At 48.5% G+C, this 15,213-nt stretch overlaps 1 protein-coding gene across 1 annotated transcript in view; it reads right to left on the bottom strand.

The window, feature by feature from the left end:
- Positions 1-15,213, bottom strand: part of WDR62 (WD repeat domain 62) — a 2,486,568-nt gene that overhangs the window by 751,581 nt on the left and 1,719,774 nt on the right. The gene's annotated exons all lie outside the window — the stretch shown is intronic.

The following is a 15,213-nucleotide window of genomic DNA, read 5'->3' as shown; positions in this document are numbered from 1 at the left end:
CCGGCTCATTGAAACAAGGGTGGCCTTGTCCAACTGAACTTCCCTTTCCCCTCTTTAATACGCCTCAATGCCCTTCCACCATTGCCCGTGCTCCGCTGCACCCAACCCCCCCCCCCCACATCAACAAGCAAACTGCTGCACCCTCCTCTCCCCCCTGCTAACTACCAGGCACGGAATGCGCCCCCGCCCAAACAGTGCCCATCGCCCTTTGCCCGCAACACTCCTGCTTCCTGTCCCCCCCCCCTAATTATTGCAGCTCCGATCCCCAGACCTCGGCCATGCGCTTCTTAAATTCCGTTGGTGCTTTGCGTTGATTGCGCCCACATCCCTCCAAAATCATGCATGCTACAACATCCTTAGCACACGAAGATTGCCACCATATAGCCGTCATACCTTGTTGCCCGGCACCACGCTTGCACATACCCCGCGACCATCGCTCAGAGGCATGAGGATTCCTAGCGCTATGTCAACATGAATTTATTATTGTTCCCCTGAGGAGACAGTGTCTGATTGTTGGGCCTGGGAATGCTTAACTATGACAATTGGAACCTACCCATTATACCGCCCCAACCCCACCGAAGGTGCCCGCCACCCAACGGCGCCTGCCAAAATCACCATTCAAAGTATAATTCAAACCCCTGAAGAACTGCCCGCTCCCGCCCCCGCCCCCGAGGAACTACCCGCTCCCGCCGCGTAGCAGTAGCCTGGAACCAACCCGTACCAACAAAACCCCAAAACTACTGCCCGCTTCCCTGGCGTTGCCCCCGTCGTATATGATGTGATGGTACCCCAACGGCTAACATAGTAAGCACACCTCCCTATTATCCCCTTAAAATCAGCCTGAGAGCAAATCGGCGTGGACGTGTTCTGCCAGCACCCTTGGCTTTTTAATCAGACATCCCTTCAGTTTACCCACCAACAATGCACAGCGCACAATCGATTGTGTTCTTCCACCTAGATGCTCTGTGCTTGTTCCAGATCTGGTTCCCTGCGCTTGGTGCCTTCGTTCCTCTGTGTGCCCAATCCCTGTAAATCCTTGCACCTCTCGACCAACTAACTACCTTAAATGTTTGCTTTACAAAAAGCTGAACTTTTGGCGAGAAAACAGGAGAAACACAACATTGCCAGGTGGATGGCGAATGCCCCGCGGGCGCCCTGGTCTGTCCTCTTAACTATTTTGGCAATCCAAACCCCCCCTGCGTTCTGCTGGAGGGCCCATGTGCACCACGGAATGTGAGGCCTCCATTGCGATAGGCCTCCTCCCATCTGCTACTCCCTTTCTTGGGCCCTCTACTGAAGTTCGCACCGCTGTGGATCTGAGCGGGGGGCCTACTTCCCGCGTCTCTGACGCCCCAGCCCTAACTCCAACCTTCGACCATGTCCTTGCACAAACTGTTAATTCCCCCGGGCTACTACGCTGCCCAGGAAGCCTACAGTCTGAAAAGTGCCCTCTCCCCTTTCCTACACACTGATGCAACTCACGCATGCACCCCGCCCGTCCCAACAAGCAAACCACCGCAACTCCCCCCAACTGACTACCACGCCCAGGATGCAACCCCGCTAAAATTTCTGGTGCCCCCTACCCACGGACCTACCATTTTCCTGCTTCCCGGCCCTGGCCATGCATTTAATTATTGTTATGTATTTTTGGTTACCCTGAATGCACCGTCCCCCCCACACCTCCCCGCGCTTTCCTCCTTCCCCTTCCCATGCGTGCGTGCTGCCCCTGCCCTAGTGTAGCATTGTCTGTTCCACTTCCCTTGCCACGAAAAAACCAGAATCCTGCCCCAGGTAACCTACCAAACTTAGGTTAGGACACTTTCCCAATGCAACAATGTGCGCGACACCCGGCTCTTGCCTTAAAGGCATGGTCTAGTAAAATTTTTTATTGTCCCTACGGGTCGGCCATGTTTTTTTAAGCCTAAGTGGCTAGATTTTAGAAAACTTTCCTATGGACCTTACCCGAGTTTTCGTCCATTAAACGCATGCGAAAACAAGCACCAGGGAGCCACCATTTTCTGATAATCCTATCTTTTCCCCGATCGCCCTCGCTGACCTGCTTTTGCGGCACTAAATCAATTCCCTCGCCCCTGAGCCTGTCATCAGCAGACTCGTACCGCCCATTTCCCAACGCCAAAGCACGTCTCGTGTCAACATTCGCTGCGCTTCAGCTAATGACGTGTCGCCATGGAAATGGCAGGACGCCTCTCTCCTCAATAAGTATAAACAGACCGTTTCACAACACACAGCAGCCGATTTTCGATTCCATTCCTCTCTCTGTGTTACTTTGAGTATTCTGTGACTCGTTTCAGTGCTCTGGTCAGCTACCTTCGCCGCTTGTAGCCCGTGTGAACAGATACCAGTACCACCGCTATAAATTATTTTAGTTTGTTTAACACACAATGGCTACAATAGCCCGAGTATACCGAGGAGGAACTACTGGAAAGGGAAGCACGCGAAAACGATGGGGATTCGGACGGCAGTTGGCAGGACGAATCAACAGATGAAGAGACTGGGCCTAGTTGAATGGACAGCGTCTCCTCCTGGTGCACATGCAATCGGTGCAAGCTAATGCCAACTGAGGACGAGAACTGCTGCTGCCGAGAAAACTCGGGATGCCTGGCCTACATTTCGGAAGGCGAGACATGACCGCAATGCATCACCGAGCTGCCAGACTTCAGGGCAGCCTGCCTCACACGGGCCGTGTTGAGAATAATGATGGTGCTTATGCACGAACTTCGAGCAACTGTTCGTCCTCGTAATCCGAGTAACGAGTAAGTATACTCTGCTTGTCATGCCACTCCTATTTCATGGTCTTCTACTATATCCAAAATTACATCTACATATCATTGTAACGCATGTAAGTCGTTGAATAGTGTGCATTGTCTAGATAGCATTTGTCCGTGTAAAATGCCATTAGTTACAAGAATTGTCATTGACAACAAACGTTTATTAAACTTATCTTGGTCATTTAAAAACAGTTTGTTTCATTCCTTTTCACAGGTGGTACAGGCTGGTGGCCTATCGTTCCTTTACATGGTGGCTTCACGGGAGGCTTGGACACCGCGTTCGAAGAGTGATACCCGCCTGTGCCGTTCGTGCCATTAGAGAAACGTTCCCGAGTGACAGCGGTCAGTACAGGGGATTTTCTCTCGCTGTGCTGCAACCTGACCTGTATAATCTTTAAAGTCTTGTATTTTTGTGTCATGAAAATAAGATACAAAATAAACCACCACATATATTTTAACAACGTTTGTCTCGATTTTTTAAATGAATGAAGTGTGTCTCCATTCAAGGATGGACGTCGGACATCTGTGCTCCGAATGGGTGAAGGTCTGGTTGCTGTGAAGCAGGGTGGTCACTATCTATGTAAGCTAACATAACATATTATCGATAATGCATGCACCAAAACACACTTGTTCAAAGTCTTTCAGTAGGTTATGTCTCTATAAAAGTCACACATATATCTATACAAACATTTACCATTCGATTATACAGTCTTGACCACTATAATACACCGGTTGAAGTGTGAGTCTGTGCTCACAAGATTCTCTGGTATGTGGCATTTGTTATCGATAAGCGACGATATACTATCATTGATATAAAGGCGATATACTGTATATTGATATAAAGGCGGTTCGCGCCGGTGGATGCGCGCTGGCATGGGGGGCTGTGACGGGCGCAAACGGCCAAGGTGCCAAACTACATGTACACTTCAAAAGGTGTCACACGCCAAGGGGCCATTGTTCACATGGCCTCCTCAGGCCCCGTGTCTCCAGGCAGGCCTCCGCTGAGGTAGCCAGCCCCCCTGCAATCCACATAAGTGTGTCTCCATTGAGCAGTCTTCCTGTGCCTTATCTGCACGCCCCAGGGCCATCCATCGCACCCCCCTGTATCAAAGGCGGTTCGCGCCGGTGGATGCGCGCTGGCATGGGGGGCTGTGACGGGCGCAAACGGCCAAGGTGCCAAACTACATGTACACTTCAAAAGGTGTCCCACGCCAAGGGGCCATTGTTCACATGGCCTCCTCAGACCCCGTGTCTCCAGGCAGGCCTCCCCTGAGGCAGGCCGCCCCCCTGCAATCCACATAAGTGTGTCTCCATTCAGCAGTCTTCCTGTGCCTTATCTGCACGCCCCAGGGACATCCATCCCACCCCCCTGTATCAAAGGCGGTTCGCGCCGGTGGATGCGCGCTGGCATGGGGGGCTGTGACGGGCGCAAACGGCCAAGGTGCCAAACTACATGTACACTTCAAAAGGTGTCCCACGCCAAGGGGCCATTGTTCACATGGCCTCCTCAGACCCCGTGTCTCCAGGCAGTCCTCCCCTTCAAGCAGGCTGCCCCCCTAATGCCACGACATACATACGTCATTCATTCACAAACACACCCCAGTTTCTAATACTTTAAAAACCACTCGATATGTCTCATGAGAACATCTTTGCAAGTCAACTCCTGAACGTGCTACCTGGGAACCACTGAGATCTATGCTAATCTGCTCGTCGTCGTGCTATCCGTGAACTTCTGTGACCACTTCGAGCATACCCATCAGTGCGCTACCTGTGGCCATCCACCTATTCTCCCGCAACATACTGCTCTGCTTGCTGAATCCAACTGTTTGTTGTTCAAGGTAAGGCCATGTATCCTGGTCATATTTCGCAGATTTTTAAATATCTATTTTCGGGTAGAGTACACAATAGTGCTATGTTCATTGGTCTCATTGGTATTGACTTGAGTTTCCATTGCTATGCTATCAATAGATCTATTTATTTTCATCTGTGTCTATTGTCATTGAATTGCATCCTTCGGGGGTCCAGTCTATAATGTAAGCATGTTTCCTTCTCGTGCAAGACAGAACATCCAAGGGACGAGTCACATGTTCAGATTTCCGTCACATCAATTGTACATTTCTGCAACTTATGCAAATACTAAGCAGCACATAACTGGTATAGTTCCTGCGACCAAAAACAACCTTGCATTGATCATTGTAGGATTCATTTACTTTTGTATCAAATCTTTATTCTTGAAGATTGTATAATAATGTCGATATTTACTTTTCAGATTTATCAACAATGCCTGCCTGTTCGATTAGCGGTTGCCCTTCGAAGACCCATGCGAAATCTGAAGGAACTACAATGCATGTATTCCCGACAACTGTTGATCGAATAAGAGAATGGGTCAGACATTGCGGATATCCACTGGATGAGCTGGAAAGTAGAGTCCAACAAGTCTTAGAGGACAAGAGGGGTGATCGATACCGCATCCGCAGCTGGCACTTTTCCTTTGACATGTACACAACTTCTTGGGTAACAAAGAAGAATAAACGGCGAACGACACGGAAATTGAACAATTGTCTCTAGCAAGTACATTCGAAGGCAAACGATTCAGGCTAGCCGGCGATGGACAGTGCGACAGCCCTGGATTTTCTGCCAAGTACTGCACCTACCACTTTCAGGACATGGATAGTAAGAAAATTGTGAGTTCGGTGGTCGTGCAGGTAACACAATGTACATCCTCAGTGGCCATGGAGAAACTAGGTTTTATAAAATCAGTGGAATATCTACAATCGAGGGGAATGCACATCGACCTCATAGCCATGGATAGACACGTTTCAATTGCCAAGACAATGATACAGCAGTTCCCACATATTAAACATCAATTTGACGTACGGCATCTTGCTAAATCAATCAATAAGAAAATCTCGGCTGCAGGGGAAAAAAAAGGTTTTGAAAGTATTTTGCAGTGGTCACATTCTATCACCAACCATCTTTGGTGGAGCTCAAAAACTTGTGAGGGGTCAGTGGAAATACTACTTGAAAAATGGCGGTCACTGATGCACCACTGTACCAACATTCACCGCTGGACAGCAAATGAACATTTCCACCAATGTGAACATGGCCCTTTGTCCCCAGAGGAGGCACGGAAGAAGAAGTGGTTGATTCCATCTTCACCGACACACAAAGCCATTGAGAAGATTGTTTTCGACAAAACTCTATCAAGAGATTTGAGAGGACTGACAGAATTCTGTCACACAGGAGATTTGGAGGTGCTCCACAATATGTGCCTAAAGTACAGGCCAAAGCGCTTGCATTTTAGCTTTCGGGGCATGAAACATCGCACTCTACTAGCGGTCTTGGCCCATAATAGCAATGTCGGGCGTGAACAATCTAGGACTAGGGGTAAAGTAAGGATGCCTCGCTACACTAAGGTGTTTTCAAAACGAAGTAAGCAATGGGTGATCAAACCAGTCTATGATGAAATGCAGTTTGAGTTTGTGAAAGGCCTTATTGTTGCTGTGTTAGAGAAGCACAGATATGGAATTTTGGACGTTTCTGTGCAGAGCAGTGATTCATTGCCACCGAACATTGCGACTGAGCCATGCCCACCCGATGCACAGCTGATTGTGAAGTACAAATCCCGGTTTAAATAATTGCAATACGATTGTCTTTTTGTAAATAAATGTTATTGTACAGTGTACCTGTAAACCTAACCCCTACCTTCACCATCATGGGTGGCGAACAAGCTGGGTGTCATCTTTGAATTCTCTATATTCACCTCAAATATGTGTATGTATATATTTTTCTCATGTCTCATCTCATGTAAATGCTGCGCACTGTTAACGGAGGGGAGGCTTGCGTATTGCAAATAATAAAACAAACAAACAAACAATAAATCTCTCTTTTAACTCAACTCCTGTGGTACTTTATACTTTCCCTGACCTTCCGCCAAAAATTAAATGTCTCAATTTGGGCTGCAAAGCTCGCAGACAACGGGGACAAAATTGGGGCACTTAGAACGCGCCAGCCAAGCGGGCCGTAGCATTTGGGAGAGAAGCCAGTTCGCATTTGCACATTGAGGCGCACTACATAGACGGATTCTAAACTTCTCATAGAGTTCTCATAAAGTTCTCATAGATGCCTATACTACGTGATGTTGCAAATAAAGAATGCGAAGGACAGCGCCCAGATGAGGCCCACAAGTCGCACTGGAAGTATAAGGGTCTATTGTTTTTTGACCTTGAGACAGGGACCATGCCGAAAGAACTACATTTGAAGGAAGTGCGCAATAATGTAAGACGATAAGGCAGAAAATTCAGAAACTAGACCGAGTTTCAGTTTTAGGTCAGTATACGAAAAATCATTGTCAAGAGCACGGTCCATTTACAGACTGCATTACGAAGAGACACAATGGAAATTTCAAATATAATGTAAGTAAATCTTTACACGCTTTTATACCGGAATGAAGATTTAATGAATGGATGCATGAATAAATGAATGAATGAAGAGCTAGGAAAAGCAAGTAAAACTGTTCGTAGTGGGCACATGGGCATGCAGGTCCACTGGTCTCACCGATCTCGCTCCTTGGCCCAGCCACTTTTCCCTGCACTACGGGACTGTCTCTGTATCCTTCAGCCCCTTCTCCCGGCATCTACCTTGCACTTGCCACCAGCTGGCCCTATTATTTAATTTGTATTCAACTAACCTTGTACAGCCCATCCCCATGCGCGATCAGAAAGACACCTGGCCTAGTAGGATCGTTGTCTGTCTGCCCTTGTTCCCCACCTGCCTCCTCACGCCTAGAAACACTTCAGTATAGGCGCGTTACAAATGCCATATCATATATCATATCATTCCTCATGCATGTAGACTGTCGTTTATCATTGTGTGTTGGCCTCGATTTATCTCGTTACTTTTCGCATTGATTTTAGAGACGAACATACTCCATTGAACTACCCTTGCAAGCAAATAATTTCTGATCGGCCGTAATAAATAAAATGAGTAATATTAATGAAGTTCGGCTAGCGAAACTAATTATCATTTTTTTTGTTTTCATAACAGGTATTTGATCCCTTACTGCCACTGCCATCTGTTTGAGACACCGGCGGATGGATTCTTCAGCAGGCACCTGCAGCTTCGTGTCAACAACTGGAGCACAATCACCATATTATGGGACGATCGCCAAGGGCCCACATGCCCTTACGCTGTACTAGTGGCTAGAAGCAACATACCTAGTTGATGGAACAGCCTTGCGGTTCACCGTGCTTCCAAAGTGATTCTTTTTACGAAAATGAACACCCTGTGTACCATAAAGGAACAGCGCGTGACTCAAGATGAAACGGAACAGTTATTGCGGATACAGATAAAAGAAAATAAATGGCTTCCAGAGTTCATATGTCAATTGCTGAATATTCTCTAAACATTTAATGTCAAATAAACGTACTTTACCAAATGTACCGTGTTGCTGTTTCATTTTAAAGTACAGTTTCATATTCCGAATTGTGGCGCGCTGTGTTGTGAGTTGATCTGTGTTGGTTTCCGGGTTCTGTGTGGAGTCGCACAGAAGACGACTGGGCGCGTTTGCCTACGCAGCACAGTAACGTCACAGGGAGAGGCGGGGAATATGAATGTTTTGATAATGTCAGGCTCAGGGGCGGGGGAATTGATTTAGTGCCGCAAAAGCAGGTCAGCCAGGGCGATCGGGGAAAAGATAGGATTATCAGAAAATGGCGGCTCCCTGGTGCTTGTTTTCGCGTGCGTTTAATGGACCAAAACTCGGCTAAGGTCCATAGGAAAGTTTTCTAAAATCAAGCCACTTAGGCTTAAAAAAACATGGCCGACCAGTAGGGACAATAACATTTTTTACTAGACCATGCCTTTAAACAACCTTTTGTTACCACTACAACGAAAGTTTCAAATTGCCGCATCCCATTCACATTCCTATCCTTGCGGCGGTCATAACATGCAATTAAACCCGTGCAGGCCCATAAACCACATTTTGTACACCCGTGCATGGGCCTCACAGTTGCTACCTCCCCACAACAAAGTACCCTTCCTACTCCCGTCGTGCAGCATGTATAATCCCCTGAATGGCCCCCTCTATATTAAGCCCCCACACCGCAGGGAGAGACGTGCAGAGAAAACGGACTACACTTGCCATTAGCAATCGTCATCTTGGGAAACAGGATTTAACTGCAAATGGAATTATTTCAAGAAACCCCAAAAGCAATCGCCTCACCCACACATTGCTGGCGGCACTCTTGGCGTGAGAATGGAGGTGTTCTTGAGTGCGTGCATATATTCGGGCTTACTTCATACAAAGGAATGGGGTATTTTTGCCACCAATTATTGCCCTGCTCATTTCCCAAAACATCATTTCATGGGCACAAGACTGTAAAATCCCATCCCCCACACACAATTTCCGATATTAGTGATACGTGCCATTCTTTTTAAAATGCTAACAAGGTAAGTTCCTCCTGAACTGCTGCCACCCCATTGTCAAGCATTACCAAAGGCAATTTCGCCCAACGCAACTGAAACCCAAGGGCTTGCGCACAGTTCGGCATTTTCAAACCTCTGCGCTGCTTACCAATGATTCCAATGCATACCGCCCATTCTGCAGCGAACTCCCCGTTAAACCCTTTCATTCAGTTCCTGTTCGCTTCCGGGACCTCGAGCTGCTTGTAGCCTCCCGCCGCTCTGCGCTACGATTTACCATAGCCAAGTGCCCTCATCCGGCTCCATCCAAAAACAACTTACCGACCCGCCCGAATGTGCCCCAGCGTGCATGCTCTACCCAACGGCTAAACTTAATATCCCCCAAAGTCCTTCCGTACCCAACCAATTTATCAATCCCCCCTCCTACTTCTAGCCCCCGCTGCACCGCGTTATAAACAATACCAAGCATCTGCACCTTCAAACGATGTCTAGAGCAAGTGATCCCCACCTTAAACATTGCAGCAGTACAACAAAATCTGTGGATAGGCGCATTATACAAAGCCATGCCATTTCAAAATATGCATGCTAAAATTTACCCCACCGCAGCACTTAAACCCACTTTGAACGTTCCCTAAAGCAGAGCCATTGAACCAATTGCATTTCGGGATATGCGGTCCCAGTAGATACGCAGGTGAACCAAATGACAAAACCTTCCCGAAAATGCTGTGTGTTAAAGCTAAGCATCCCAGCCAAACACGATGTATCTTATTCCTTTGATTACGCACACGAAGAAAGAAAAGCTCACGTCGTCAAGCACCGCCATCCCATTGCATCACACTCTCCTCTCCGCGCCCCACCCCCCATGGCCAACACCTTGTCAGCACCATGTGACGTCCCTAACGGGAACCCACATCGGCGCAATACTTAATCCCATCCCACAGCACCTCCTGCCCTCAACTCCAGGCGCTGTTGCGTTTTTAAGACACTGCTGCCCTACCCACCCCTCGTGTACAACCCGTGGGTAAAATGACTGGGGGTGTGCCGTACCTTTGGCCCTTATTGTCGGGAAGCTGCACGCATGCATCGTGTGCCAACGTCACCCCCTCAATCCCCTGCTGCCCCTTAATACTAATAAAAGATCGCTGTTCTAACATCGCAATGACCTCAGCATTACCCCCACTTTTACTCGCTCCAAATTCCTTGATTCCCTGGCCATCGGTCCAACGACCCTATTCAACCCCCAACCAAGACATACACTTTTGGCACCCCCGTGTCCCAGCCTTGCCCATTCCTTTGTATGGCCTCTCTGCTCAATTCCTCATACTCAAAATACGCACTCCTCGACGTTGTGTTAACTGCGCCTGGTGCTGTTAACTAGTCAATTGCCTTTTTACAAAACGTATAGGCAAGAAGTACTCCCCCCCCCCCCCCCCCCCGCTGTTGGCTATGCTAAATGAGGTGTTCAAAAGGGGAAGGCTGCCGGAATCCCTAAGAGAAGCGTTGATCGTTCCGCTTCTCAAACCCGGTAAGCCAAGCATGGAATGCGGGTCATACAGACCCCTATTCATGTTAAACCAAGATAGCAAAATTCTCACGGCAGTGTTGGCAAAAAGACTAAAAAGGGTAATTAATAAACTCATACACCCTGATCAAACTGGCTATGTTCCAGGAAGGAGCATAACCGACAACCATAGGAGACTCCACCATGTAATAGAGTGACCTTGGCGAAATGGCAATAGTCTAGCTGGATGCAGTAAAAGCCTTTGACTCCGTGAGGTGGCCGTGGATGATGGCGGCTTGAAAGAATATGGGATAGGACATGGGTATCTGAGGTGGGTTAAGATGGTATACAGCTCCCAATACCTAGGGTCAAAACGGCCACGATAATGTCAGACAAATGGCAACTCAGCAGGGGCACAAGGCAGGGCTGCTCCTGGTCCCCCATGCTATACATTCTTTCACTAGAACCATTAGCAATCAGCCTCAGACAACAGTACGGGGAGATAAGGATCCACACGAAAGGGGGACCGCACTTGATATCACTGTATGCCGATATGTTTCTATACCTGCGCTTCCCAGAGGAAAACTTGCAGTATGCACTGGAAGTGATAGAACACTATGCAACCCTTTTATGTATAGCAGTAAACCCCCAAAAGTCAAGCATGTTCCCCATGGGAAGATATAGGGGGCCCCACAGGGAGACCTACCCATCCTGCAGATACCCTGGCAGACTAGAACTTTCAGATACTTAGGAATCAATATATATATCATACGGTCGCAGACGAATATAAATACAACACGGAGAGGGCCATGGAAGGCATCGAGAACAGCATAGGGTTCTGGGTGAAACTCCCCCTGGCCATGGTGGGTAGGGCGGCCTTGCTCAAGATGGTGGTTCTGCCCAGGCTGTTACACTTTTTCATGAACATTCTGTACATGCTCCCCAAACGCTTTTTCACGAAACTCCAGAGCCTATGCAGGGGTTTGATATGGCATAATTCAAGAAACAGGGTGGCCCGATGGAAATTGCAGAACCCGAATGATAGAGGGGGTTTAAACCTACCGAATTTCGAGATATACCACCTGGCGGGGCAGCTTCAGTATGTGGCCAGATGGCTGTCCGAAGAAGAGACGGCAGAAACTAGATTACTAAGTAGGGACTGTACACCATTCTTTCTAAAAAAACGGATATGGCTGCCTAAATCAGAGATGCAAGGACGTGTGAGATTGCTGGAACTAGGCTGGAAAACATGGCGCAAGAAACCCAACCCAATGCCCCCCCAGGTGCCTCTGGTAGCGCAAATGATAAAGGGGATCCGTACATTTTGGGAACCGATGGGCCGAGTGAGACATATGGCAAGAAAGGGAGGTACTAGACTTTCAAGAGATAATGGAGGACACCGGGATACACACAGACAATACATTACATACACCAGAATCATCAAACGAGTGGGAGAAAAGTGGTCCGAGGCAGTACTAGAAGAACAACCCGATGCAGTCATTGAAACGATGTACGATATCTCGGAGGGCGGGCACGAAATATCCCAAATTTCTAAATTACTGATGTCCAGAGTGGGTAAGGAGTTGCTCCAACTGAGGCAGGAGTGGGAGAACCTATGCAGGATGGGCAATTGGAAAGAGCCCAGAGGTATCATAAGAAGGTGTCCTGGAATGCGCAGCTGCAGCAGATCCAGCTATATATTACCCACAGGGCATACACGACCCCCAGTAAAATCGCTAGGTTTGGAAACTCGGTGACACAGAAATGCCCCAAGTGTGGGGAGGTGGATGCCGGGATGATTCACATGTTCTGGGCGTGCCCGGAGGTGGGAAGGTTCTGGGTGGAGGTTAAACGACGCCTGTCCCAAAAGGGGATTAAGTTGGAGATGGAGTTAGTATGGGCATGCATGTTGGGGGGCTTTACTAGACCACGTAACTTAAAACACATCAGTAAACTGAAACACCTGGCCAAATGGAGAATCGCTATGGGCTGGAAAGCAGCCCAAAGACCCAGATTAGAGGTGTGGTGGAATGACCTCCTGAAGTGGGCAGAGGATGAGACGGTGGCATGGTACAAAGCAGTCAGCAGGGGTGGGGAGGAGGAAGGGGAGCCCCTGATAGCATGGAGGCAAATGGTAGCTATGATGTCGGGACTCTCCCAGGTCAAATCCAGTGAAGATGATACGTCTGAAAACAGTAAAGGAGATAAACCCTAAGTAACGAACCTTAAGGCATTGAAGCAGGAGCTCGAGTTAAGGGGGCAGGAGGGGGGAGGACTGTGAAGCATAACATACAAATGTAAAGACAAGAAGTGTACATATGGAAATGTCGTACATGTGAGTTAAGTTTGATGTGTTGTTTAAAAAAAATAATAAAAAAAAAAAATAGTCAATCGCCTAACGTCGCAACTCCCTCCGAACGGCCCCTCTTCCCCAACGAAACGGTGTGTCCTGTACCCGTGGAGCACCCCCTTTCCCCTAATCCCCAATGCGCTTTGCAACTAATGAATACTTTAGCTGGTACTGTCCCCCCCCGTGGATAATGCCCATAGCGGTACCCCTCACTCGACTGGGCCCGTTGACCACCTCCCCCAGCCATGCCAGACACCTGCGCCCCGGTCGACCCTAGGCTTGATTATTCTATTTGCCGCGCACCCACGCGTTGCAGCACTCCTTCCCCTGCTGTACCCCATGCCCTCCCCATAATCACCTTTGTTTTCGGAACCCAACGCCCCGACGTTCTTTCCGAACACTAACAGGGCCCTCCTTCCTCAGCCTCCGACATGACAGCAGCTCTTCTAGCGCAGCAGGAACCCAAACTCTGACCCCAACACGAACAGCAACAGCCAACAAAAAAGGAGGCAGGAAGGAAGAGACCAAACCCACGTGCGGCAGCCCCTTTTAAAGGCTCCCTGGCTGGGCCTGCGCCCCGTCGCATCGCATCGTGGTGAGGTCACCCATCCCCCCTCTGTTAGGGAGAATTCTCATCTATGGCTAATTTCCCTCACCTAGTGAGTCCCCCAGCAGCTTTGCTGGACTTCTGGAGTTTATTTTTTTCCACTTGGTAAGAGTGAGAGCTTTTCCCCCACTCTTTCCTGTGTTTTGCTATGTGTTTCTACCTGTTTTTGTGATTGTGGACTCTGAAGTACACCACTTCAGTAGCCCCCTTTTTGTTGTGTGTCACCCAGCACCTTCAGTGCCTTGACCCAGGGTTGCCTTTGAGACTTCCCTCGACTCCATTTCTGAGGCGACTACCGTCCCCCAGAAAAACTTTACTTAGTCAATCTACCACAGATCCAGTACACCCCATCTTCCATGGAGTACTGGAAAGGGTTAATTCATATCCCTTTTTATCTGTACCTCCTAGAGCATTGTTTCGCTCTTTTAACATTTAGACTTGGCTGGTGGCAGTGGTATCTACCCTAACTTTTCTACCACGATTATATTAAACGTGGTATATTTTGGCTATTATATCAGCCTCAAACATAAACCCGCTTGACCAAATCGCCTTTCTTTTGGCTCCGGTTGGGTTTATTCGCCATTTCTTTTTGTTAAAGTCCTTCTTGTGTTTCACTTTGTGTGGCAAACTAGGTTCACCTTCTTTGCTCCCTGTCTTTTGGCGGGCTTCTGCTCCGAAGCCCTCCTCAAAGCGCTTGGGTGTCTAGGTGGGCTGAATGTAAGAGCGGGGTGTAGTCACCCCCTGCACAGGGTATCCTAGGAAACCCAAGTCGCACTTTATCATGATTGGCCAGGGTAGTTGTCCGGGCTGGACAACCCCCCCCGCTGGGTGATTGGGTTTTTCACATAAAAGGCAGGTCTCTTGGGCTAGAAGTCAGAGAGTCGCCACTGGAACTACAAGGAACCGAAGAGAAGCTGAGAGCACGAAGGCTGCTGCAAATACCCCGTCCCGGTGAAGCCCTGCTGCAGTCCTGAGCTTTCTGCCCTTCAACGACTTAGAGAAGATCCAGTCCGGAGTCTTCGTCCGTTGAGCTTGGTGGGGATAACCAGCTCATCTTCTACAGCCAAAGGATCCTCTTCCTTGGTCGAAATCGCTGCACACGGCTGTAGTGGTCCGGATAGCTACCTGAAGAGCCTCTCCTGTTTTTAAGGAGCGCACCTTCTTTTTCCTTGTCTCTGCTGCCGGCTTCATCCCTGTGTGGTGCAGACCCCCTTCAGATGTCCTCTTTCACAACGAAGCTCCAGGAATCGTGGGTCTGCGGGAAACCAACAGGAACAACTGCCAGGGCACCAGCCACACCATTGGAACAAGGTACTGTGTTCTGCTGAGGAAACTGGGTGAATCCCTTTTCTTCATTTCCAAGGCTTGCCCTTGTCTTCCCTCCTTATAACTTTTGCTTCCGAACATTGACAATATCGAAGTACTTTTGGCTACGTTGAATCGTGAACTGTCTGACTGTGTGATGTTCGGCAATCATGGAGCATTTCCCGTTTCACCTTTTCTGATTTTTCTTTCCTTCCAGTTTTGAGTTCCAACACAGAGC

Source organism: Ambystoma mexicanum, chromosome 2p, assembly GCF_040938575.1.
Source record: "Ambystoma mexicanum isolate Mex_15411 chromosome 2p, UKY_AmexF1_1, whole genome shotgun sequence".
Classification (NCBI taxonomy): Eukaryota; Metazoa; Chordata; class Amphibia; order Caudata; family Ambystomatidae; genus Ambystoma; species Ambystoma mexicanum.
Note: the sequence above shows the minus strand (reverse complement) of the source record. Positions and strands in the feature narration are given on the sequence as shown.